Source organism: Carcharodon carcharias, chromosome 21, assembly GCF_017639515.1.
Source record: "Carcharodon carcharias isolate sCarCar2 chromosome 21, sCarCar2.pri, whole genome shotgun sequence".
Lineage (NCBI taxonomy): Eukaryota > Metazoa > Chordata > Chondrichthyes > Lamniformes > Lamnidae > Carcharodon > Carcharodon carcharias.
Genome location: NC_054487.1, coordinates 56764118 through 56792011, shown reverse-complemented (window position 1 = coordinate 56792011; position 27894 = coordinate 56764118). Strand labels below are relative to the sequence as shown.

The 27894-nt window shown below is 42.4% G+C and overlaps 1 protein-coding gene across 14 annotated transcripts in view; it reads right to left on the bottom strand.

Moving 5' to 3' along the window:
- The window catches only part of LOC121293396 (suppressor of tumorigenicity 7 protein homolog), a 209149-nt gene that overhangs the window by 82568 nt on the left and 98687 nt on the right, over positions 1 to 27894 (bottom strand). Inside the window, exon 1 of one of the 14 annotated variants that reach the window (XM_041216441.1) lies at positions 10813 to 10831. The exons of 12 other annotated variants lie outside the window; for them this stretch is intronic. The gene's annotated coding sequence lies outside the window, so the exon portion shown is untranslated. Of the gene's footprint in view, positions 1 to 7660; positions 7680 to 10812; positions 10832 to 27894 lie in introns of those variants that run through there. One more of the 14 variants, XM_041216440.1, reaches the window with a different exon arrangement.

Below are 27894 nucleotides of genomic sequence, written 5' to 3'. Positions count from 1 at the left end.
AACGTCTCGGTGCTAGCGCCAAAATTGGGAGAGCTGTGTCCCAGGCAAGTCAAGCAACAGCCTGACACAGTCACACAAAGAATCATAGTTTATAGAACATCCCTGGGTATGTCCTGTCCCACCAGGAGGGCAGAGGTGGCAGCACAGTGGTATACAGTCGGGAGGGAGTTGCCCTGGAAGTCCTCAACATTGACTCCAGACCCCATGAAGTCTGATGGCATCGGACTTGATTACCATCCTGCTGATTATCATGTCCCACCCTCCCTTGGCTGATAAATCAGTGTTCCTCCATGTTGAAAACCACTTGGAGGAAGCACTGAGGGTGGCAAGGGCGCAGAATGTACTCTGGGATGGGGGACTTCAATATCCATCACCAAGAGTGGCTCGGTAGCACCACTACTGACCGAGCTGGGTGAGTCCTAAAGGACATAGCTGCTAGACTGGGTCTGCGGCAGGTGGTGAGGGAACCAACCAGAGGGCAAAACATACTTGACCTCATCCTCACCAACCTGCCTGCCGCAGACACACCTGTCCAAGACAGTATTGGTAGAAGTGACCGCCGCACAGTCCTTGTGGAAGCCAAGTCCCACCTTCACAATGAGGATATCCTCCGTGTCGTGTGGCACTACCACTGTGCTCAATGGGATAAAATCCGAACAGATCTAACAGCTCAGGACTGGGCATCCGTGAGGCCCTGTGGGCCATCAGCAGCAACAGAACTGTACTCTAACACAATCTGTAACCTCATCTATGCCCTCCTGCACTCTTCAATGAAAAGTGCAGCAGGTCATGCCAGGAGCAGCACCAGGCATATCTAAAAAATGAGGTATCAAACTGGTGAAGCAACAACACAGGGCTACTTGCATGCCAAACAGCATAATCAGCAAATGATAAGACAGAACTAGGCGATCCCACAACCAACGGATCAGATCTAAGCTCTGCAGTCCTGCCACATCCAGTCGTGAATGGTGGTGGACAATTAAGGAACTCACTGAAGGGGGAAGCTCCAAAAACAGTCCCACGCTCAATGATGGGGGTCGCCACCACATTACTGCAAAAGATAAGGCTGATGCATTTGCTACTATCTTCAGCCGAAGTGCAGAGCAGATGATCCATCTCGGCCTCCTCCAAAGGTCCCCAGCATCACAGGTGCCAGTCTTCAGCCAATTCAATTCACTCCACATGACATCAAGAAATGGCTGAAGGCACTGGATTCTGCAAAGGCTATGGGCCCTGACAATATTCTGGAAATAGTACTGAAGACTTGTGCTCCAGAACTTGCCGCGCCCCTAGCCAAGCTGTTCCAGTACAGCTGCATCACAGGCATCTACTCGGTCATTTAGAAAATTGCCCAGGTATGTTGTGTACACAAAAAGCAGGACAAATCTGACCCGGCCAATTACCGCCCCATCAGTCTGCTCTCCATCATTAGTAAAGTAATGGAAGGGGTCATCAACAGTGCTATCAAGCGGCATTTGCTTAGCAATAACCTGCTCACTGACACATAGTTTGGGTTCTGCCAGGGCCATTCAGCTCCTGACCTCATTACAGCCTTTTGTTCAAACACGGACAAAAGAGCAGAATTCCCGAGGTGAGGTAAGGTAGGGGGCCAGGCATGTTAAAGTTTGATTGACAGCTCCCAAGTGGTGGTGGGACTATGAATTCCAATGCTTGTTTTTATAAGGGATTATGCAATTGAATGAAATCTTAGCTGTTATAAGGGATAATGTGGTTGAAGGAATGTAAATATAATAAATGGGTTTAAGCAAATGAGAATTTAAAAAATAAAGTCTATAATCCACCTGGAACTTTATTTTATTTAATCTCAGCATGGGTCCTGAGGCATTCCCAAGCTGGGTACTGACTGAGTTAGCATGGTAGGTGTAAGGAAAAAGGCTGGTGGGTGGGCATGGGTTGGCATGAATTGGTACTGTTACAGACTGGAGGGCGATTAATTTAAACAGTCCTGATTTCTCCTCTCACTACCCGTCTGTAAACAGAAAGGTGTTTTTGATTTTTGATCTCCCCCTAGGTAGTGGCATATTTTCCCCAACCCTTCAGTTTTGGAGAGAAATAAAGTGGTACCATGCAAGACCACAATAAAAATAAGAGTTATGCCTTCACATGAGTCAGGAGGCCAGAATCAAAATTCCTTTGGCACATTCCTTCAGAGGTTAGCAGGCTGAAACTGTTGCTGGGTGATCCAACTTTCCGGAAGCGAGGACTTCCACAATGGGAGAAGGCACGTAGAGATGAATTAGTCTTGAAGGCACAGATAAAGAAGTTCCAATGTTCCAGTTGTTCACAGTGTAGATGGGGGCCAGGCACTTCATCTGGCCAGAGCTCCTTCTCCTGCTACCTGTTAGATGATAAAATGGTAGACTGCCTGGACACAGTTCCACACGGCTATACTACAGGTTCAAGCAGCTTGGGGGAGGCCATATGACATACCTCCCACCACTTCTCCTGGTTGTTGAACAAAAGATGTATTTTCCCTGGTATATAATCTTGAGCAATTTAATAGAGGAGCCAGGGTCCCTTTTGTCCTTTGCAAACATACTGTCTCCAGTGGCTAGAATTCTTTGTTGGCAACGTAAAGAAGCTTTGTGCAGTTCCAGATGGGTCGGGGGGGGGGGGGGGGGGGGGGGGGGGGGGGTTGCATTAGCGCCTTTTAAGAGATAACAAGTTTCTGCTGGTTTCTGAAGGTTAGAAATCCCTCTGCTATGAGTCATGGCTAGTCAAGCGGAAGCCTTGTCCATTTTAAAAATATAAATAATAATTTTATAAAATGGCCAGGTTGACGTAGATATATATATATTTTTTTCTTCCTGTCTTCTGGATGGGACAGTACTAGGTTGGCATAGGGATTAGGAGGGCCATGTGGGTGGGTAGGGCTATCGGTTGGCATGGAGGGTGAAAGGGCATAGGGTTGGGTAGGGAGCATGAGGTGGCATGGGTTGGCATGGATGGGACATGGTGAGTGAGAGGGGGTGTGAGGGCTGGAGTGCTGTTTTACATTTTTCTGGCTTTTTAAAACTTTGATACCCGTCTCTGCATCAGGCAGCCTTCGCACTTGGTGTCACCCGACTCCCAGGGAACCCCGCCACTCCGGATCGAAAATCTGACATCCGGGCCACTTGCTCCCGAGCTGTGTTTGCAGAGCAGGTAAATGTCCCAACTCTGCGTACCCGACCCGGCAGCAAAAACCCAGGCGTTACTGGTGCATTCTCCATGGCAATGCTTTTACCAATCAGAGTCCACTTGCCAACTAATCAGCACTCTCTTCTCAGAGTATAAACCTGTTGTCTCCCTTGACATTGGTATTTTCTTGCAAATTGTCCTGATGAGTGCAAGACGAAAAGCTTTGACAAAAAGAGTCTTTTTTTCTCCAGCAATACTCAAGTTCTGTACGAGCAAATGACTACCTATAAGGAACACTGGTATCCAAAAGCTTCTAATTGAATTATTTGGTTCAAGATTTCAGTCTTTCCCTTTGATGAATTGGGCAAGCCAATAGAAGACTGTTCATGTGTGTGTCAGTATAATTTGGACCATTTGATGTAAGACTATTCATGTAAGTTAAATTCAAGCATTTAATACTCTGCAAAATGTAGACAGTATATCCCAGATGATTGTTTCATACAGAGTTAAGATCAGGGTTTAAGGGTTAAACCAGAGTACTTTGATTAATATTCCTTATAACTAGTCATTTGGTAGTACTGAATTTGAGTACTGTTGAAAAAAAATCTTTTTGTCAAAGCTTTTCATCTTGCACTCATCAGGACAATTTGCAAGAAAATACCAATGTCAGTGGAGACAACAGGTTTATACTCTATGAGAAGAGAGTGCTGATTAGATAGCAGGTGGACTCTGATTGGTAAAGGCATAGCCATGGAGAATGCACCAGTTGATGGCAACTGGCAGTTAACTGCCAAACATTGTTTGAATTTTAAACCAGGTAGCTTGACTCTGATTGGATAAGACATTGCCCTGGGGAATGAACCAGCAAATGGCTGTCACTTATTTTGTTTTGCTGAAACAGGCATAATGTGTGCTCATGTTCTTTCTGTCCGAAAAGATCAAGGCCCTGTGTATTAATATATGTAGCTTCCAGTACACACAAATGCACTGCACGGCGAGCCTGGCTGACAACGTAAACTGGCTGCCTGCGTAATTCTTAGCACACTCAGGATTATTTAGCAAATGCTGTCCCATCACAGAATCACATCTAATGTCGGCACTATGTTTTGAGTCTTGCAAGCACTGGCTGTTTGGGAGCGGTCCGAATGTTGCCTGTTGCAAACAGCGGAAGGGACATGCTGTTTGATATGATCTGCCAGACTTTGGGATGTATGGTATGATGCTAGGTATGTATGCCATATGTCACCATCAAAGAGAGAGAAGCAGAAGTGCAGAGGAAGACCAATACAAAGAAATCAGGCTGGGAAGAGTTACAATAGTCTGAACTTATTTGATAAGCAAGTGACATAATGTGCGCCATTCCAGGAAGGAAATATGAACATTAAACTTACTAAGAGGAGACACTGTTTTCCCTCTGATTTACACTATGGACAGTTGACATTCATGGCAGTTAGCAGAAGTCTGCATGAGATTATTTACGATAGCTGAGCTCCCTCAAACTGTACAGATTCATTCAACTAAGTGAGCAGTTTAAAACCGATTTTTAACTCAACCAGAAATCTGTCTTACTCACTACATGACAGATGGCAATGACTTTATCCAATAAATCTCATTTCTCATATCTGAGATGTGATTTCTTCAGGCTGGTTGCAAAATCATGTGAACGTTTCAATTGCTGGAGTTATGCACCACTGTGTTGCATAGATTAAAAACAGCTGCAACACTCATTATGCTGCTTCCTTACACTGTACACAGTCTTCTCTGGTAAATGGATGTTTGGGTCTACAGTCTGGTCAGATGAAAACTTTGATGTGAAGACAGCCCTGAGGGATTCCCAATCGAGAATTCCTCCAGGTTGGTGTCAAGGCGGAGGCCACCAAGAATCATTTGGACCTGTGCAGTCTTTCAGGACCCAGAAAAGATCAACCTTGGCTTCCACAGTTCATGACACAACGTACAAGACAGATAAAATGTGCAATATGTTACACCCATCACTACATTCTTATTGGTGCAGAAGGCGACCTTAATTATGTTTCCTCCTCCAGCAAGGAGGACAAGGTGAGTTGAGAAATAAATGGCTATCAGTTCTTAATGCTTCTCCCATAAAACTGAAAGATGATTGGGCTTTTGAGCAAGGCACTAATTTTATTTTGATCATTTTACTCACCATATCATTAAAGACAAAAAAAATCAACTAAACTCGACTAAAATACTCCCTACCCACAAATTTCAATATAACCACTCCTTATACAATTTTATAATTAACATTTGTGCACTGCGCTCATCATTTTTCCTTGTGCTTCTGTCCATTGGTTTGTGTAGCAATCTGGTCAGGAGCAGGTGAAAGTCAATGGTGACAAGGCAGGCTAAAGCTTTGAACTCTCATCAATGGCCTAGATTTGATGCAAGTCTTTCCTCTTCCATTCATCCTGGGGAACCAGTCTCTTCTAAGGTGGTTCCCCAACATTGTCAGATTGTATTTGTCATCCTCACCAATCTACACTGACTTCCTGTCCTCCAAGGAATTGAATTTCATATTGACATCTGCAACTACAAATCCTTACACACTCATCCCACCTTATCTTTACAATCTCCATGAGCCTGTTATCTCCTGTATCCACCAGTCCTCAGATTCTGGCCTTGTCAGTTTCTCCCCTTCTGTTGTCTAATCATTGTGGGCAGAGCCATCAGCTGACAAGAAACAGAAAATAGGAGGAGTAGGTCAATTGGCCCTTCGAGCCTGCTCTGTCATTCAATATGATCATTGCTGATCCTCTATCTCAACGCCATGCTCCCGCTCTCTCCCCATACCCTTTGATGTCCTTCTTAAATGTATTCAGTGCATTGGTTTCCACAGCCTTCTGTGGTAGAGAATTCCACAGATTCACTACCCTATCAGTGGAGGCGTTTCTCTTCATCTCAGTCCTAAATGGCCTACCCCATATCCTGAGATGGTGACCCCTTGTTCTAGAACCTTCAGCCAGAGGAAACATCATCCCTGCGTCCAGTCTGTCCAGGCCTGTCAGAATTTCATATGTTTCAGTGAGATCCACTCTCATTCTTCTAAACTCCAGTGAATATAGGCCTAGATAATCCAATCTCTCCTCATACGACAATTCTACCATCCCAGGAATCAGTCTGGTGAATCTTTGCTGCACTCCCTCAAGGCAAGTATATCCTTTCTTAGGTAAGGGGACCAAATCTGCACATAATACTCCAGGTATGGTCTCACCAAAATCCTGTACAGCTGTAGTAAGACAACCTTGCTCCTGTACTCAAGTCCTCTTACAATGAAAACCAGCATACCATTTGCATTCTTAACTGCTTCCTGCACCTGCATGCTTGTTTTCAGTGACTGCTGTACAAGGACACCCAGGTCCCTTTGTACATCAATATTTCCCAACTTATCACCATTTAAATAATATTCTGCCATTCTGTTTTTCCTATGTGTTTTTCCACATTTATCCACATTACACTGCATCTTCCAAGTATTTGCCCACTCACACAACTTGTCTAAATCACCTTGAAGCCTCTTGACATCCTCCTCACCACTCACATTCCCACCAAGTTTTGTGTCATCAGCAACCTTGGAATATTACATTTGGTTCCCTCATCCAAATCATTGATATATATCGTGAATAGCTGGGGCCCAAGCACCGATCCCTGCTAGTCACCGCCTTCCACTCCAAAAAAGACACATTTATTCCGACTCTGTTTCCTGTCTGCTAACCAATTCACAATCCAATGTATGCCAATATTCTACCCCCAAACTCATGTGCTTTAATTTTGCAGACTAACCTCTTGTGTGGAACTTTTATCAAAAGCTTTCTGAAAATTCAAATACACCACATCCACTGGTTCTCCCTTATCTATCCTGCTAGTTCCATCCTCAAAAAACTCCAGCAAGTTTTTCAAAAATGATTTCCTTTTCATAAATCCATGTTGACTTTGTCTAATCCCATTGATATTTTCTAAGTGTCCTGTTATCATATACTTCATAATAGATCCTAGCATCTTCCCTACTACTAGCGATAGGCTAACCAGTCTGTAATTCCCTGTTTGCTTCCTCCCCATTGTTTGAACAGTCAGGGACACTGCTAGTGACTACGTATGCAGGAAGTATCTCCAGCTGCAGCTACTCGAAATCCGCAACTTGGAGCTGAAGCTGCTGTTGGAGTTACTGTGGAGCATCCTGTGTAGATGGCCTGCTTTTATACTCTCTGAATATAGCTTCTGAAAACTTGTTTAAGCCAGTTATCTAACTAACTAGCTGTAGCTGCACGCTCACTCTTTTTTTTCCCTTCCTGTACAGCTGAGCCACTCATGGTGCCATGGACTTGGCTGCTGCTGCAGCCCCCTGAGAATGCATCTCCCCCAGCAATGTCCCTGGCTTCCCACATCGCACAGGAGGAACATTCCACGTGGCTGAGCTGCCCTGCCATGACTTACCCTTATATTACTCCCTTTACTTTTACTTCCTCTAGTTTAAGAGAATATTAAGGACAGTAGAAATACTCACCAGGTCCAACTGACCAAGGCCCCTGCTCTTCTTTCTGGGGAAAGGCAGAAAATGAAAGGATCACCTCCTTCACTCTCCACTAAACTCCTCACTCACCAAACTCCAACTTAAGCACTCTAATGTAGCCCAAAGAAGTACACACAGATGCAGCACTGTAGATGCCCAACTTTTATACTCACTGAATATAGCTTCTGAAAACCTGTTTAAGCCAGTTATCTAATTAACTAGCTGTAGCTGCAACAGAGCCTGTATAACCCCTGTTTTAAAGTTGAACTAAAACTCACCTTCTCCCAACCCAAACAGCAACTTTTAGTTAATTGCTAAATTAAAGAAAGACAAGACTTTAGATAGAAATTAACCCTTAAAAGTCCCTCACTCACCAAACCCCACCGCGTTTTCCTTTTTGCCTATCCTTCCTAAATATAGAGTGCCCTTGGATATTCAGTTCCCAGCCTCGGTCACCCTGCAGCCATGTCTCCATAATCACAATCATATCATACCCATTTACATCGATTTGTGCTGTTAATTCATCTACCTTATTGTGAATGCTCTGTGCATTCAGACACAGTACCTTTAAACTTGTCTTTTTAACATTTTTACACATCTTTTCTTCTACTATGGCCCTATTTTCGTGGTAGCCCTTGTTTCCTCATACCTTCACAGTTTCCTTTGTTTAGATTTAGGACCCTAGTTTGGATTGGACTACTTCACTTTCCATCCTAATGAAGAATTCTATCATGTCATGGTCACTTCCCTAAAGGACCTTGTGCAACAAGATTATTAATTATCTTTTTTTAAATAATGGGGTTACATTTGCCATCCTCCAATCTGCCAGGAATGTTCCAGAATCTACAGAACTTTGGAAGATGACAACCAACTATTTCCACGGCCACCTCCTTTAGTACCCTGGGATGTAGATGATCAGTCCCTGGAGATTTATCAGCTTTCAGTCCCATTAATTTCTCCAGCACTATATTTTTAGTAGTACTAATTTGCTTCAATGCCTCCTTTTCACTAGACCCTTGGTTCCCTAGCATTTCTGGGAAGTTGTTTGTATCTTCCTCTGTGAAGACAGAACTAAAGTAGCTGTTTAATTGCTCTGCCATTTCCTTGTTTTCTATTATAAATTCTCCCATTTCAGACTGTAAAGGACCTACATTTGTCTTCACTGATCCTTTTCTTATTACATACTTATAGAAGCTTTTATAGTCCATTTTTATGTTCCTTGCAAGTTTACTCTCACTCTATTTTCCCCCTCTTAATCAATCTCTTGGTCCTTCTTTGCTGAATTCAACAATGCTCCCAATCCTCAGGCTTGCTACTTTTTCTAGCAACTTTATATGACTCTTCTTTGGATCTAATATTATCCTTAATTTCTTTTGTTAGCCATAGTTGGGCTGCTTTTCCTGTTGTGTTTTTGAGCCAGAAAGGAATGTATAACTGTTGCAATGCATACATTCGTCCCTTGAATATTAACCATTTCCTATCCACCATCGCCTCTTAATGAAGTTCCACAATCTCTTAGCCAACTCACCCCTCATACATTCATAGTTTCCTTTGTTTAGATTTAGGACACTAGTTTCAGATTGGACTACTTCACTTTCCATCCTAATGAGGAATTCTATCATGTCATGGTCACTTCCCTAAAGGACCCTGTGCAACAAGATTATTAAATAACCTCTTCTCATTGCACAATACCAAATCTAGGATAGCCTGTTTCCTAGTCAGTTCCTCAATGTGCTGGTCTAAAAAAAACTCGTACACCCTCCAGGAATTCATCCACCACAGAATGAATGCTAATTTGGTTTGCCCAGTCTATATCTAGAATAAAGTCACCATGGTTACTGCAGCATCCTTATTACATGCATTTCTAATTTCCTGTTTAATGCCGTCACCTACTTTACCACTACTGTTTGGGGCCTATAGACAAGCCCCACTAATGTTTTCCGCCACGTGTTCCCTCTTAGCTCCACCCAGACTAATTCTACATCTAGGTTTTCTGAGCCAATATCCTCTCTCACTATTGCACTGATTTCACCCTTAATTAACAATGCCACCCCACCTCCTTTTCCTTTTTGCCTATCCTTCCTAAATATAGAATACCCTTGGATATTCAGTTCCCAGCCTCGGTCACCCTGCAGCTATGTCTCCATAATCACAATCATATCATTCCCATTTACATCGATTTGCGCTGTTAATTTGTCTACCTTATTGTGAATGCTCTGTGCATTTAGACCCAGTGCCTTTAAACTTGTCTTTTTACAATTTTTACACGTCTTTTCTTCTACTATGGCCTTAGTTTCCTGCTAGCCCTTGTTTCCTCTGCCCTCCACTTTTGCTTTCTACTTTTCTGTCTTTCATTCCTATCTTTGTTTCCCGCTCTTGTGTCTCCGCACTCAGGTTCCCATTCCCCTGCCAGTCTAGTTTAAACCCTCCCCCACAGTACTAGCGAATACCCTACGAGGATATTGGGCCCAGTCCTGTTGGGGCGCAACCGGTCCAGCTTGTACAGGTCCCATCTTCCCCATAATTGGTCCCAATGCCCCAGGAGTCTAAATCCCTCCCTCCTACACCATCTCCCCAGCCACGCATTCATCTGGTCTATTCTCCTAGCACATAGCACTGGCAGCAATCCTGAGGTTACTACCTTTGAGGTCCTGATTTTTAATTTATTTCCTAGCTCCCTATATTCAGCTTGCAGGACCCCATCCCTTTTTTTAACGTATGTCATTGATACCGATATGGACTACAAACTCTGGCTGTTCACCCTCCCTCTTCAGAATATTCTGTACCCATTCAGCAACATCCTTAACCCTGGCACCAGGGAGGCAACATACCATCCTGGTGTCACATCTGCAGCTGCAGAAACATATATCTGATCTTCTTATGATAGAATTCCCTATTACTATTGCTCGCCCACTCTTTTGTTCTCCCTTCCTATGCAGCTGAGCCACTTGTGGTCCCATGGACTTGGCTGCTGCTGCAGCTCCCTGAGAATGCATCTCCCCTAGCAGTGTCCCTGACTTCCCACATTGCACAGGAGGAACATTCCACATGGCTGAGCTGCCCTGCCATGACTTTCCCTTATATTACTCCCTTTACTTTTACTTCCTCTAGTTTAAGAGAATATTAAGGACAGTAGAAATACTCACCAGGTCCAACTTACCAAGGCCCCCGCTCTTCTTTCTGAGGAAAGGCAGAAAATGAAAGGATCACCTCCTTCCTTCTTCATTGAATTCCTCACTCACCAAACACCAACTTAAGCACTCTAATGTAGCCCAAAGCAGTGCTGACAGAAGCAGCACTGTAGATGGCCTAGTTTTATACTCTCAAAATATCGTATTTTTGTTCTACTTGGAAGTCTGGGTGACAATAGTGGCTTAAAAATGAGGGAATATTCCATTCCTCAGTACTAACATCATATACTTTGATACGCACCATCCACCCCTCTCTACAACCATCCCCACCCATCCCCCAAACCTTAGTTTGAATGTCAGTGAAGGTCTGGAGTTGAACTTTAGTCCTAGAAGTAGGAATTCAACCGTAACCAAGGCCCAGTTATTTTCTCTTTCCCTTTCTCTTCCACCTACTCACCAAACTAATAAGAAATATCTAATTAGTCTGTTACTTTGAAATACTAATAGGTTAGTTCAAAGTGCCCTCCAAGGCAAGCTCAAACATCATAAAGATAGTCAATGTTTTACTCATACAGCTACTGTTCCAAATAAACAGTTTAAACTGGTGATCTACATCTATTGAAGTTCTTTAATGTCAGTGAATAATTAGTTTATAATACAGTAATCAACTAAATGATCCCCATTATGGGCTATGGGCAGTCCATGATGAGCCACAATGTCATACAATAAGAAAATAAGAAGAATTTACATTTATGTACTGTCTTCCACATTCTTGGGACATTCCAAAGTACTTTATATCTAATTAGTGATGGTGCTTTTGAAGTGTAGTCGCTGTAGTATGACACGAAAGTCCAGCAACCAAATTGCAAACAGTAAGGTCTTACAAAAAGCAATGTGATGAACTCTCAGTTTATTTGATGCTTTTGTTTAAGGGAAAAGAACTAGACAAGACAAGAGCTACTCTTCTCTTATTCAAACTGTGCCATGGCTATTCTACATCCACCTAAGCAAGTGGATAGAATCTTAGTTTTAATATCTTATTGGAAAGACTGCATTTCCAACAATGCAGCACTTCCTCAGTGTTTTACAGAAGCATCAGCTAGGCTATATTGTCCAATTATTAAAGCAGGGTTGAACCATGAACCTGCTCGCTACAAAACCAAGCTGACGTTCAATAGTTATTTCTTTTATTAAAAAAAAGAAACAGGAACTGTTACTGATAGAGTGTAAAAAAGGATGATCAATTAGCTCTGTAAAAGATTATGCTAATTGCATGTGGGCAAACATGTGGTGCATCTCACACAGCAGTGGTAGGCCTAACTTATTCAAATACTACTACAAACACTTGATGTATTTTGCCCTTCCTATATTGGTTTCATTTTACTTCACAATGTCCAAGGTTTTGTGCCAATGAGTCTGAAATAAATTTATGGGGCATTCTTCACTTTAGAAGAATGCAAAAAAGGAATCCAACACACCACTGTATGGAATTCTCCAGGATCAAACGGCTTTACTGAAGATTACAATTTGTGAGCAGTACCCCGCTCCTTTACAAAAGGTTTAATGCGGCTTGACAAACAGAAACAGTTCCCAATACACAAAGTCCTTAATTTAAGGGTTTCACCAGTTTGATGCTGCAAATCTCCCTCAAGGTCCCTCAGTAAGCATGATTAAAAATTATCAATGAGATTTCCAACATGAGCAAATCCAAATTTTCTCCTGATAGCCATACAGTGTGGAGAACTCAGAGAAAGTTTCTTTGCAATAATTTGGATGTTAAAGGTTGACTCTTATCCTTCGGCAGTTTTAGAATCATCACACTAAAAAAAAGTGATGAGAAATGAAGTGGTTGATCAAAAACACCATTAAATTTTCAAAATGTCTCCCTCTATAAAAAAGGTTATTCTATAACTTTTCTCCATATGCTATGAGCCCTGTCATCCATTGGAAACAAATCTCTTTTCAACAAAACTCTGGCTAAGCAGCATTTTTTTTTCTGTAGGTAAATTAGCCATGCTAATTTTAGTCTGATTACTGTTGAAATTCATGAATGCCATTGTTTTAATCTGCACCAGTCTCGTGTCTTTTTTTTAGTTGTTTGTAGGGGATGCTATGAAGTTTATATTTGTTGATGGCTGCAATAGGAGAGCGGACCTGCGTGAGGAGGGCAGCAGGAGACAAAAACCGGCAGCAGGGAGGGAGGCCCAGCACACGGAGAGCGGACGTGCATGAGAAGGACAGCGGAGGTGGAAGATAAAAAACAGTGGCAGAGAGCCCCATTATCCTGTTTCTACCTATCACAGCTAAAGTGTGACGTCAGAGGAAAACAGGTAGGTGATTGGCAGGTATCTTTTCCGTCCCGCTTTTGATTGGCCAAGTGGTTTAAATCAGGAGACATTATTAAAGCTGAGGGGTACAGTTAAGAAATTCACTTTTAAAATATTTACCATCCAAATTAATTAATTAATTAGAACAAAGATGGCTGGGAAGGCGACGTGTTGCAGCTGTAGTATGTTGGAGCTGGTGTATTACAGTGTGATCCACCCTGACCATATCTGCAGCAAGTGTTGGCTGCTCGAGGAACTTCGGCTCAGAGTCGATGAGCTGGAGTCCGAGCTGCGGACACTGTGACACATCTTTTTGGGGGGATAGCACAGCTGGGGGAATAGATACTGTTCTCTACAGCAAAGACAGAGAGAGCCAAGGGGTGCCTTGTCTACCTGGTGCCAAAGTTAAGGGCATCTCTTCTGTCCTGGAGAGGAACTTGGAGTGGGAGGGGAAGGATCCAGTTGTCATGGTCCACGTAGGTACCAACGACATGGGTAAGAGTAGGAAAGAGGATCCGCTGAGGGAATACGAGCAGCTCGGGGCTAAATTAAAAAGAGCCACAAAGGTAATAATCTTCGGATTACTACATGAGCCACTGCAAATTAGCTTAGGGTAAATAAGATTAGAGAGGTAAATGTGTGGCTCAGAGGTTGGTGTAGGAGAAATGGGTTCCAATTCATGGAGCACTGGCACTAGTACTGGGGAAGGAGAGAGATGTTCCATTGGGACGGGCTTCATCTGTACCAAGCTGGGACCAGTGTCCTGGCGAATCATATAACTAGGGTTGCAGATAGGACTTTAAACAAATGAGTGGTGGGGTAGGGCGGGGGGATGGACAGGAGGGTCAATTGAAGCAAAGTTTAAAGAATCAAAATGAAAGGAGAGTGGAGAGGTGCAGGGTAGTGAAAAGACGAACAATAATCAAAGTTTGACAGGAGGGGCAGAAAAAATAAACAGGAGAGTGCATCAGAAATTAGAACCAGAATGAGCAATAATGGTAAAAAGTCAAAGCTTATGGTTCTTTATCTGAATGCACACAGCATTTGTAACAAGATAGATGAGTTGATGGCATAAATAGAAGTAAATATGACTTGATAACTATTACAGAGACATGGTTACAGGGAGACCAAGACTAGAAACACAATATTCAAGGGTATTCAACCTTCCAGAAAAATAAGCAAAAAGGAAAAGGAGGTGGGGTAGCTTTGTTAATAAATGGAGGTATCAGTGCAGTGGTGAGTAGTGACATAGGCGCAATAGAATGTGATGTGGAATCAGTTTGGGTGGAAATAAGATATAACAAGGGGAAGAAGTTAAGGCGGGAGTCTTCTATAGGCCCCTGAAGAGTAGGACAAAGCGCAAATCAGGAAATAATGGAGGTATGTAAGAAGGGCGCTACAATTGTCATTGGTGATTTTAATCTGCATATTGACTGGACAAATCAGATTGGCGGGGTAACACAGAAGACAAATTTGTACAGTGCATCAAGGATTGTTTCTTAGAGCAATAAGTTGCAAAAACGATCCAGGAACAGGCTATTTTAGATCTAGTAATGTGTAATGGGGTGGGATTAATAAGAGATATCGTAGTTAAGGATCCTCTAGGGGTTAGCCATCACAACATGGTAGTTTCAAATTCAGTTTCAGGGCAAGCAACTCCGGTCTCAAACTAGTGTCCTCAGCTTAAATAAGGGCAATTACAGAGGTACGAAGAAAGAGTTGTCTAAAGCGGGTTGGGAAAATAGACTAATGGGAAGGTCAGTGGATGAGCAGTGGCAGACGTTGAAGCAGATATTTCATAATGCTCAGCAAAAATTTATCCTGGTCAAAAAGGAGGACTCAATGAGAAGGATGAACCACCTATGGTTGACAAAGATGGTCAAGGAGAGTCTCCAATCAAAAACAAAGGCATACAAAGCAGCAAAAACTAGTGGTAGGCCAGAAGATTGTTTTTTTTTTAGGAACCAGCAGATGACTAAAAAGCTAATAAAGAGGAAGAAAATTGAGTATGGAAGTAAATTGGCAAAAAATATAAAAACAAACAGCGAGAGCTTCTACAGGTATTTAAGAAAGAGAGTAGCTGAAGTGAGCATGGGACCCTTGGAGGATGTGACTGGAGAATTGATAACAGGGAACAGGGAAATGCCAGATAATTTAAACCAATATTCTGCATCAGTCTTTACGGTGGAGGACATTATAAACATCTCAGAGATATCTGATAAGCAAGGAGCTAATGGGAGGAAAGATCTTCTAACAGTCCCTATCACGAGGGACAAAGTATTTGACAAACTAATGGGACTAAAGGCAGACAAGTCACCAGGGCCTGATGGCAGCATCCAAGTGTTTTAAAGGAAGTGGCTGCAGAGATAGTGGAGGCATTGGTCGAAATATTCCAGAACTCACTGGATTCCAGGAGGGTCCCAGCGGATTGGAAAACCGCTATTGTGACCCCCCTGTTCAAGAAGGGAGGGAGACAAAAAGCAAGAAACTATAGGCTAGTCAGCCTAACATCTGTCATTGGAAAAATGCTAGAGTCCATTATTAAGCAAGAAATATCAAGACATTTAGAAAAGCTTAATGCAATCAAACAGTGTCAACATGGTTTTGTGAAAGGGAAATCAAGTTTCACAAATTTGCTAAGAGTTCTTTGAGGATATTAACAAGCAGAGTTATAAAGGGGAACCGGTAGATGTAGTGTATTTGGATTTCCAGAAAGTATTCGAAAAGGTGCTACATTATTGAACAAGATAGGAGCTCATGGTATTGGGGGTAATATATTAGCATGGAGCAAGGATTGGTTAACACACAGAAGACAGAGATTCGGGATTAATGGGCCTTTTTCAGGTTGGAAAGACGTAACTAGTGGAGTGCACAAGGATCAGTCCTAGGGCCTCAATTATTTACTATCTTTATGATGAATTGCAGGAGGAAGCAGAGCATAATGTATCCAAATTTGCTGATAATACAAAAATAGGTGGGATGGCATGTTTGTGATGACGACATAAGGAATCTGCAAGGGGATATAGATTGATTGAGTGAGTGGGCAAATACTTGGCAGGTAGAGTTTAATGTAGGAAAGTGTAAGGTCATGCACTTTGGTAGGAAGAATCAAAAGGCAGGCTATTATATAAGTGGAGAGAGACTCCAAAAAAATGCAGTACAGAGGGATCTGGGTGCTCTTGTGCATGAAACACAAAGTTAGCATGCAGGTACAACAAGTAATTAAGAAGAAAAATGGGATTTTGGCCTGTATTGCTAAGGGGTTGGAGTTTAAAAATAGGGAAGTCTTGTTGCAACTGTACAGGGTATTGGTGAAGCCGCACCTGGAGTACTGTGTACAGTTTTGGTCCCCGTACTTAAGAAAGGATATACTGGCATTGGAGGCAGCTCAAAAGAGATTCACTAGGCTGTTCCTGGGATGAAGTGGTTGACTTATCAAAAATAGCTAAATAGGTTAGGCCTTTACTCATTAGAGTTTAGATGAATGAGGGGTGATCTTATTGAAACGTACAAGATTCTGAGGGGGCTTGACAGGTTAGATGTTGAGAAGATGTTTCCACTAGTCGGAGAATCTCTAACTAGGGGACGTAGTTACAGAATAAGGGGACACTCATTTAAAACTGAGATGCGAAGGAATTTCTTCTCTCAAAGGGTGAATGTCTGGAATTCTCTACTCCAGAGAGTTCTGGAGGCTAGATCACTGAAAGTATTTAAAGAGGAGGTAGATAGACTTTTGAAATATCAGCGAGTTGAGGGCTATGAGGAGCTGGCATGAAAGAGGAGTTGAGGCCTGGGGCAGATCAGCCATGATCTTATTGAATTGTGGGGCAGGCTTGAGGGGTTGAATGGCCTACTCCTGCTCCTAATTCTTATGTTCTTTTGTTATATAGGAAAAGGCAGCAAGTTGATTGAAGGCTAAATCTGCTGAGAAGTAGAAATATTTTACATTCCATCAAAGGCTTCCTTCTAGTTTATTGTGGGTGATTCAACAGTTAATGCAATTGATCCCAAAGTTAAATAATGATGCTACCCCTTGACCTGTGTTAAATTCTACCAATGAATATGCAGCTGCCAACTTTGTGAAGCAAATGCCTGATGCCCTAAACTCAGACAGTAACCAGGTTGGGAAACAAATACTTGTGTATATATAGTCCCTTCCTTTTGTGTTAAAACATCACAAAGTTTTTCATATTGTAAACTACATTTGAGGTGTATTGATTCTCATCAGGTAGATATGTGCTAGCAATATCTTACAAACATAGAAACCACTGCCAGGTTTATCAGTTTTTCATTGTTTTGTTTGATATCAATGGTGGCAAAAAAACACCAGAAGGACATCCTTAATGAATGATTAATGAATGAGATCTTTACCATCCACGTGAAGAAATAGACAAGGTCTCAATCATGTTTCATTTATGTTTCATTCAAAAGATGGCACGCCAACAGTACAACATTCACTGAGTAATTTATTGCAGAGTTAAGTCACATATCAGTAAGACATGGAAGGAATCATAAACTATGTAAATCAAACTTTATTTTTTTTTTTGCTCATTTAAAAATGAGCTTTGCTGAACCAAAAGATAGCCACCATAAGTTACCTGATGTCTGGAATTGTAAGGTGACCATTAAGCCTTTATATAGATTGCACTGGAGACATGCCCTGACATGTTGCTCATGGAATCTCACGCCTGGGACTGTCAAGGAAATGTGAAAGGAAATGGGCGTCATTTGCATCTTTATAAGCTTACCCTCTAGCGGAGTCCGAGGGTCAACCAAGGCAATGGCTACCTGGAACGGTTTCATCAATGTGAATCCTTTCAGAGGTTAATGACTGGGACATTATAAGTCACAAAACAAAAGCCAGTTCCAGACACCAGATAAACATTCCTTTATGAAATCACTGTGGAGCAAGGAGATCACATGACTCATAACCATTTTGAAATCTCCATATACAGTTGAGAACTCAGAAACATGATATACCTCCAACCTGTAAACATCCGACAGCAGGGTTCAATGCTGACTAAAGCAGCCTACAACAAGCCCTTCTCAAAGCCTATTTATCTGGAAGCCAATGGCCACCGCCTGCCAAGCAGCATAAGTCTATGTACATCAACCTCAGCTCACTGCATCACCATCCACTTTGAAGGAATTCTGCACTTCGGTCTTCAGCCTGGAACCCACCTGAACTGGATTTTCTCCATGAAGGACCTCCTCCCTCTGGATTTTGACTTTCTGGATTCTGGCAAACATGTGAACTGATATCAATCTGTGTTTTTTTTTATTGTTAAGATATTCATGGTTTCAAAACATCCTCTTTTCTCCCCTTACTGTATATTTGTGTGTGCATGTGAAGTTGCAATCATCCCCACCTACCCACACCCTCCCCCTTCCCCCACCCCCCAGGTTTGAATGTGTGAATAAACTAAACTTCTAATGTAATCCTAAGAGTTAGTTACTTTAAAAATTGACTACACAAGCAAAGGGTTTTTGGAATAAGCATCACAGATTATTTTTGAAACAAAAAACACCTCTGCTTATGGACAGACGGCAAAAGAATAAAATAGTTCAGTTTTTCCTCTCTCCTCTCTATAACAAGTTTAAATAAGCATTTATCAATGATAGACTTTAGGAAATAATTTTAAAAGAAAGGCTGGTTTGCATTGCTAAAATATCAGGTCTTTTATCACTTATTCATGAACTGCATAAAAATATCCAGATCAATGCTACTTTTGAAAATGACCAAAATTGAACAAGATGCATCAAGTCTCATTAGATACAGAATGGCCAGGCCATATTAAAACAACAGTACTGTCCAAAAATAAGTCCTCTTCTCCTCACACATCTGTTATTTTTTTTAAACCATAGATTACATTGTCTTCTAGAATCCTCTGATAGGCATATGATCAGGAATAAAAGAACACAAACAGATTCTGTACATCAGGTCAGGAACAGGCTCTTATGAAAGAAGGATAATCAGATTCAAAGCTTTCACTGTAAGATATGCCATCATCAAAGCTATCATAAATATCATTTGTTGCATTCCATCAATGTTGATAGCTTGTAAAAGGCAGAAATTCAAATTGCATCCCTTATCATTTCAAATTAATTTCTTTCAATTGCAGAATTTAAATGGGCCAGAAGTTGTTCTCAAAATAACAGTGGGGCTAATTATGCTCTGTTATTTGTGCATAAATGGTACAGCAACTTGGGCAGGAAACAGATCTGCAGTTAAATGCTAATATCCAAAAGATGATGTCCTTTAGCTTCAGAAAAGCAGCAACTTACTGCCTGTACCACTACTGACATGCATTAACTGGCGTGAAGTTGCTATATTTGCATGGAGGCTGCAACCAAAACCAGCCACAAATATTTAATTACAAGAGCAAGTACCCTTTTAGTGATGTGATAGGTGTTAATTATTTCCAACCGACATCCTTGGCACTGAAAATTAACTATTATAAGAGTGATGTCTCATTCCTCCAATTTTTCAATTTTTTGAGATTTTAAAAATGTCAAAAAAGTTTTCTAACTTTTCCGTTTTTGTCGTCTTCTCTCTCTTAATCCAATTTTTCCCTCTTTATTTATCTTTCTAAGCCTAATTTAATATGAATTTGCCCGGTCTAATTCACCCTCCATATCATTCCTTCATCGATTTCCCAAACTTAATGCTCGCTGGTTAATGAGATCTCCTATTGGTTGCCCTATTCAAGCAGGTCTCAGGTGCGCTGCGCTGTCTCGCTTGCAGTACCATTATAGAATTATGGAATGATTACAGCACAGAAGGAGGCCATTCAGCCCATTATATATATGCTGACTCTCTAAGAGCAACTCACCTAGTGCCACTCTGTGCTTTTTCCCCGGAGACCTGCAAATCAGAGAATTATTCAATTCTCTTTAGAAAGCCAACCTCAGACAATGCATTCCAGATCCTAACCACTCATTGCGTAAAAAGGTTGTTCCTCAAGTTCTTTTGCCAAGCATCAATGGGAACAGCTTCTCCCAATCTACTTACTCTGTCCAGATCCCTCATGATTTTGAATACCTCAATCAAATCTCCTCTCAACCTTCACTTCTCCAATCAAAACTCTCACATTCAGCAACTTTGTGGGGAAAGATCTTTTGAACTGAAGGGTGCAAGGGCAAGTCTATCTAATGCCAGATGCCATTAGATTTCCTGCTGCAGCAAAATCAGGCTCATTAACTCTAATCTAAGCCACCAACTACCTCACAGTACTGTACTGCTTCATCCCAGAACAAAAGATTATCAAGTCTCTGTCTACAGAAATAGAATTATCAGAACGTTTTAGGATGTGGAAAAGACTCAAAAGCTAAAAACACTAATTACTATAATGATGTGCCAGAGGAATATTGTTTAAAATATTTGGTCTTTTTTAATTCTTTCATGGGACATGGGTGTCACTGGCAGGGCCAGCATTTGTTGCCCATCCCTAATTGTGCTTGAACTGAGTGAATTGCTAGGCCAGATAAGAATCACATTGCTGTGGATCTAGAGTGGTAGGGATAGCAGATTTCTTTCCTAAAGGACATCAGTGAACCAGATGCGTTTTTACAACAATTGATGATGGTTGTCATAGTTACCATTACTGAAACTAGCTTTATATTCCAGATTTATTAATTGAATTTAAATTATAAATTAAGTACACACCAGTTGATGTGGTGGGCATTGAACCCATGTCCCCAGAGTGTTGGGCTTCTGGATTACTAGTCTAGTGATGTTACCACTGCACCACCTTCTCTGCACATCTGTCTTGCTTTCAAGAAATAAAAACGCCTGACAAACAGGACCATTTTCATCCTAAAAGCTCATGCAGTAATACGCTTTCGAATGAGCCAAATGGAAAGCTCATCTGCTCCAGCTGAACACACTGTAATTATCTGTGAATTGATGAAGCAAAATTGGCAGCACAAGACAAACATAATGCATAACAATTTAACAGATTAAAACTACAGAAGAAGTTGGCACGAATGGAGTGATTTAATAAACTGTGTTCTGGACAAACAAATGCATCAGTTTTGTGTAATAAATGAAACAAGTTAGCTAGCTGCTGACAACAAAGCCTTTTGTTTGCCATTGGCCTGTTCCGATTTCGTCAACTTGTGGCTCGACAATTTACCACACTAATTTAACATTTGCAACAGGTGTCATTTCTGCAAGGTTGTACAACACCAATGCTTCTCTACATTTTGTTTTGACTTTAGCTTCATGGTTGGTGTGGGGGGTAGGGGGGTAGTGCTGGTACACAGGGATCTCTCTGAGTGGATGAATTAAGATGGGCGAAATGGCCTTCCTCGTCTCTAATTATCTTGTGATAGAAAAGAATGCAGTATTATTTGAAAAGAGATTACAGAATATATTTTTGATCTTCAGAACCTGGATGTTAATCTGGCAGGGCATTTCAATGGAGGGAGAATCAGGTGGATGCTATGAATGGTGTGCGTGATTCACCTCGCAGTGTTATGGCCCAGGCAGTGAGGACGAAAATCTTTCTTCAAGAAGTGCTCAAATATTTTTATTTAGGAAGTGAGAATGGCAAGAAGAGTCATGTGTTATTTTCGCTGGAATGATGAGATCACCAAATGACACATTGCAATGTAAATTAAATCATTACGTGCAAATGAAGAAAGAGTTGTCAAATAATTTTCACCAAAGTCCTGCTTTTATGGAAAAAAGCTAGTAGTATTAATGCATGAAAAACTGCTCGATGGTTATCACAGAATCACACAGTGCAGAAAAGGCCCTTTGGCCCATCGAGTCTGCACTGACACTGAGAAACACCTGACCTACCTAGCTAATCCCATTTACCAGGACTTGACCCATAGCCTTGAATGTTATGACGTGCCAAGTGCTCATCCAGGTACTTTTTAAAAGATGTGAGGCAACCTGCCTCCACCACCTTCCCAGGCAGCGCATTCCAGACCATCACCACCCTCTGGGTAAAAAAGTTTTTCCTCACATCCCCCCTAAATCTCCTGCCCCTCACCTTGAACTTGTGTCCCCTTTTGACTGGCCCCTACAACTAAGGGGAACAGCTGCTCCCTATCCACCCTGTCCATGCCCCTCATAATCTTGTATACCTTGATCAGGTCACCTATCAGTCTTCTCTGCTCCAACAAAAACAACCCAAGTCTATCCAACCTCTCTTCATAACTTAAATGTTTCATCCCAGGCAACATCCTGGTGAATCTCCTCTGCACTCCCTCATGCAATCGCATCCTTCCTATAACGTGGCGACCAGAACTGCACATAGTACTCCAGCTGTGGCCTCACCAAGGTTCTATACAACTTCAACATGACCTCCTTACTTTTGTAACCTATGCCTCGATTGATAAAGGCAAGTGTCCCAAATGCATTTTTCACCATCCCACTAACAAGCCCCTCCACCTTCAGTGATCTCTGGACACACACGCCAAGGTGCCTTTGTTCCTCAGAACTTCCTAGTGCCATGCCGTTCATTGAATACTTCCTTGTCAAATTACTCCTTCCAAAGTGTATCACCTCACACTTATCTGCCCATTTGACCATCTCGTCTATATCTTCCTGTAGCCCAAGACACTCAAACTCATTGTTAACCACCAGGCCAATCTTTGTGTCATCCCAAACTTACTAATCCTACCCCCCACATAGTCATCTATGTCGTTTATATAATTGACAAATAATAGGGGACCGAGCACAGATCCCTGTGGTACAGCAATGGACACTGGCTTCCAGTCACTAAAGCAACCTTCTGTCATCACCCTCTGTTTCCTACAACTAAGCCAATTTTGAATCCATCTGTATCCACCTGAATTACTCTGTATCCTATGTGCATTTGCCTTCTTTATAAGTCTCCCATGTGGGACCTTGTCAAAGGCTTTGCTGAAATCCATATCAACTACATCAACTACACTACCCTCATCTACACACCTGGTCACCTCCTCAAAAAATTCAATCAAATTTGTTAGGCAAGACCTCCCTCTGACAAAGCCATGCTGACTATCCCTGATCAAACTTTGCTTCTCCAAGTTGAGATAGATTCTCTCCTTCAGAATTTTCTCTAATAGTTTCCCTACCAATGACATGAGACTCACTGGTCTGTAGTTCCCTGGCTTATCTCTACAACCCTTCTTAAATAGCAAAACCACATTAGCTGTTCTCCAGTCCTCTGGCACCTCCCCCATGGCCAGAGAGGAATTAAAAATTCGGGTCAGAGCCCCTGCGATCTCCTCTCTTGCCTCCCTCAGCAGTCTGGGACACAAATCATCTGGACCTGGAGATTTGTCCACTTTTAAGCCTGCCAATACCTCCAATACCTTGTCACTCCATATATCAATTTGCTCAAGAACCTCGCAGTCCCTCTCCTCGAGTTCCATATCTTCATCCTCATTCTCTTGGGTGAAGACGGATGTGAAGTATTCATTCAACACTCTTACCAATGTCCTCTGGCTCCACCCACAGATTGCCCCTTGGTCCCTAATGGGCCCTACTCTTTCCGTTATCCTCTTCCCATTGATATACTTATAGAATATCTTGGGATTTTCCCTACTTTTACCAGCCAGAGCTTTCTCATATCCCCTCTTTGCTCTTCGAATTGTTTTCTTAAGCTCCACCCTGCACTTTCTGTACTCCACTAATGCCTCCGCTGATTTGCTCCCCTTGTACCTCCTAAAAGCCTCTCCTTTCCTTCTCATCGTATCCTGAATATCTCTGGTCATCCATGGTTCTCTGGGCTTTTTACTCCTTCCTATCACCCTAGAGGGAACATGTTGAGCCTGTTCTCTCCCCATTTCCTTTTTGAATGCCCCACATTGCTCTTCTGTAGATTTGCCCACAAGTAGCTGTTCCCAGTGTACCTTGGCCAGATCCTGCCTTATTTTACTAAAATCCGCTCTCTCCCAATCCAAAACATTTTTTTGCAACTTGTCTATTTCTTTGTAACTTGTCTATTTCTTTTTCCATAACATGCTTAAACTGTACCATGTTGTGGTCGCTATCACTAAAATGCTTCTCCACCACCACCTCAGCCACCTGTCCGCCTTCATTCCCCAGAATTAGGTCCAGCAATGCGCCGTCACTTGTTGGACCCTCTACATGTTGACCTAAAAAGTTCTCCTGTAAACATTTCAAGAAATCCACTCCATCCAAACCCTTAACACTATGTCTGTCCCAATTAATGTTGGGAAAGTTGAAATCACCTAATATAATTACCCTATTATTGTTTTTACACACCTCCGCAAATTGTGCATATATTTGCTCCTCAATTTCCCACTGACTATCTGGGGGTCTATAATAAACACCTAGCAATGTGGCTGCCCCTTTTTTATTCCTAAGCTCTACCCACAAAGCTTCATTCGATGCCCCCTCCAAGATACCATCTCTCCTTACTTCAGTAACTGACTCCTTAACTAATAATGCAATGCCTCCTCCTCTTTTACCTCCTCCCCTGTCTTGCCTGAACATTCCATATCCCGGAATGTTGAGCTGCCAATCCTGCTCCTCCCTCAACCATGTCTCTGTGATGGTTACCATATCACAATTCCACATGTCAATCCTCACCCTTAACTCATTTGTTTTACCTGTAATACTCCTGGCATTAGAAGCCATCCAGCCTTGCCTTACTCCCCTGAAACTTAATGCAGCTGTACTCTCTCTGACTTGATTGTTTTACTGTATTATGATGTGTCCCTATTCTGCTAACATTGTGTGTCCCATCCCGCTGCCAAATTAGTTTAAACTCCTCCCAACAGCACTAGCAAACCCGCCCACAAGGATGTTAGTCCCGCTCTGGTTCAGATGTAGACTGTCCCACTTGTACAGGTCCCACCTTCCCCAGAAACAGTCCCAGTGATCCAGGGATCTAAAACCCTCCCTCCTCCACCTACTCTGAAGCCACATGTTCATCTGCGCTATTCTTCTATTTCTGTGCTCGCTAGCACATGGCACTGGGAGTAATCCAGAGATTACAACCCGAGAGATCCTGCTTTTCAGTCTACCGCCTAATTCCTTGAATTCTTGATGCAAGACCTCAACCCTCTTTCTACCTATGTCATAGGTACCACCATGTACTATGACCTCTGCCTTTTCACCCTCTCCCTTCAGGATACTCTGCAGCTGTTCAATGACATCCCAGACCCTGGCACCAGGGAGGCAACACACCATCGTGGAGTCACGTTGATGGCCATAGTAGGGCCTATCTGTTCCCCTGACTATAGAATCCACTGTTACTGTTGCTCTTCCTCCCCTCCTGTACAGACAGGCTGCTTGTGGTGCCAGAAGCTTGGCTCTGTCTGCACTCCCTGGAGGAACCAGTGCCCTCATCAGTCTCCAAAATGGAATACCGATTTGTGAGCAGGACCCCAGGGGACTCCTGAACTACCTGCCTGTTTTTCTTGGACTGCCTGCTGGTCACCCATTCCCTTCCTTCCTCAAGTTCCTTCAGCTGTAGTGTGACCACCTCTCTAAATATGCTATCCACGATGCTCTCAGACTCACAGTTCTCCACAATGGCCCCAGCTGCCGTTCCAGCTTTGAAACCCGAGCTTCCAGGAGCTGCAGCTGGACACACCTCCTGTACACATGCTGGTGCCGGGCACTGGAAATATTCCCGGCTTCCCACATGGAGCACGAGGAGCACACCACGGCTTTGAGCTCTCCTGCCATGACTTATCCCTTTAAATTAAACTTTTTAAATCAATTACTCTAGGGCTCTTCTTTCCTGATCCTCATTACTACAGAATATACAAACTATAACCCACAAAAAGACCTTAAACTATAAGCGATCAAGTAGTAAATATTTACCCGCCCTTATCCACTACTTACCAGTCATTTCTCTCCCTTGTAGCCTCTACTGCTGCAGCAGGGCAAGACCACTCTCTGAAGATTTAAGAAGTTGGATAGCAAAGAAAAATTGTAAAGAGCACTTCTTCCCCTCTGCATTGAATTCCCACTGTGCACCAAATTGCCAATACCCACACTCAATCTGACTGTGTCTCACTCAGGATGAGGTTTCTACCCTGCTCGTGTGCAAGCACTGTCATGTCTGCTGAATCTGCTATTTATTTGCAAAGACCAGTAGAAAAAATGTTTTCTGTGGCCCCAGGGGCAGATATGCTTAAACTGAGGAACTTCTTTCTTGAAATGTCGATCAACAAGGAAGAAAATCTCCTGATGCTCAATAGTTAAAAGCAGCTTATGGTGCTATTAGGTCAACAGACTACGAAGGTTCCAGATTCAATCAATAGTCTGTGTTAAATGAGTTGATCTCAGCTGGGGCAGCTCTGGGAGTATCACATCTGTATTGAGCAACTAAAGTCCCGAGCAGAGAAAATCAGTCAGGATTTCTGCTACTGATCGATATTTAGTGGCCCCTGATAATGTTCATGTGTGGGCAGGAACAGTCTTGACTCTGGTATTTCCCATGATGAAATAGCTTTCCAATGGAAAATCAGAATGGTGATTGTAGAAGTAGCTCCAAACCACATAATCACCAGCTAACTACCTCCATCTTCAGCAACCTCTGTAATGCAGAAGAATAAAGTAAACCAAAGGGGCTTCAAAGAATTCAAGGAAAGTTTAAGAAAACTATCCAGAAATCAAATTCTTAAACCAATCACCAACCTCTCCTCTTCCTTGTACTGCATCTTAATCACTCTGCTTACTGTCGGCGGCCATTAAAATAGTGGGTCAATGCCTGTGCATCTATTTGCACCCAAGAAATAGATGCACAGTGACCAGACTGTTTTCATATTTTATAGACAAGTGCCCTGGAGAATAAATGTCGTTTTCAAATCACAGTCCATCTTTTAGTGCTCCTGTCTTCTTTAATTTCTTCCCTATAAAGCCCTATTGTTTTTTTTAAGATGTACACATATTTGAAATGAAGGCTGGGAGAGAACAGCTTTAAAATTTTTTTAAAACATTGTATCAGATTGGATTAAGATTGTGGTTGAAGCTTGTAACATTGTATTTGCACTGCAGCACACTACTGCTGTTGTAACGGGAAACTTGTAAATATGTGGACTTAACGGGCTGGATTTTCAAAGCAAGGTAAGGAGCCTGAAACCCGGACGAATATAAGGTCCTGACACTACGCCTGAACAACGTCACTGTAACAACCCTATTTTAAAATGTAAATAGGTTGGTCAGGAGCTGAGCTCAGCATCCAATTACGGGTGTCAAGAGCCTCTTGGAGGGAGGAACTGCCTGTCTGGTGACAGTGACAAAGACAGGAGGCAGCCATGTTGGAGGCTGCTGCTGGCTTGCTGAGGAGAGCAGGCAACTCCTGTAAGGGTTAGAAGGATAAAGGCAGCGCAAAGTGGCCATGGATGCCAAGTCCAAGCGCAGCACTCAAACCAGCGCTAGTTTGACCTCTCAAATTTAATTTAAAAAGTACTTCCTTCCGCCTCATGGCAACCCCAACAGCTCTGCACTAAAATGCACCAGACAGCTCGGTTTCGTCCAGAAGAAAGATTGAAAATCCCATTCAGTTCCAGACAGGCCCCTTAACAAGCTCTCTGAGGAGCTTAAGGCTCTGTTACTTGGTGGCAAAAGAGTTTCCCATTTCCTCCCACTTGCAGGCCCTTTGAAAATTGCAAACTGCCCCAGAGGTGGTGCAATCCAGTGTCACCCCTCCAGAAATGCAATTTACAAATATTGCCCGCAACATTTACATCCCCACTGGCAAATGAAAATCTGGCCCATGATACTTGTGGAAGGCAGTGTCCCAAGCAGCATTTCACTGTTAGCTGAGGAGGGTAGTAGACATGTTTTCCC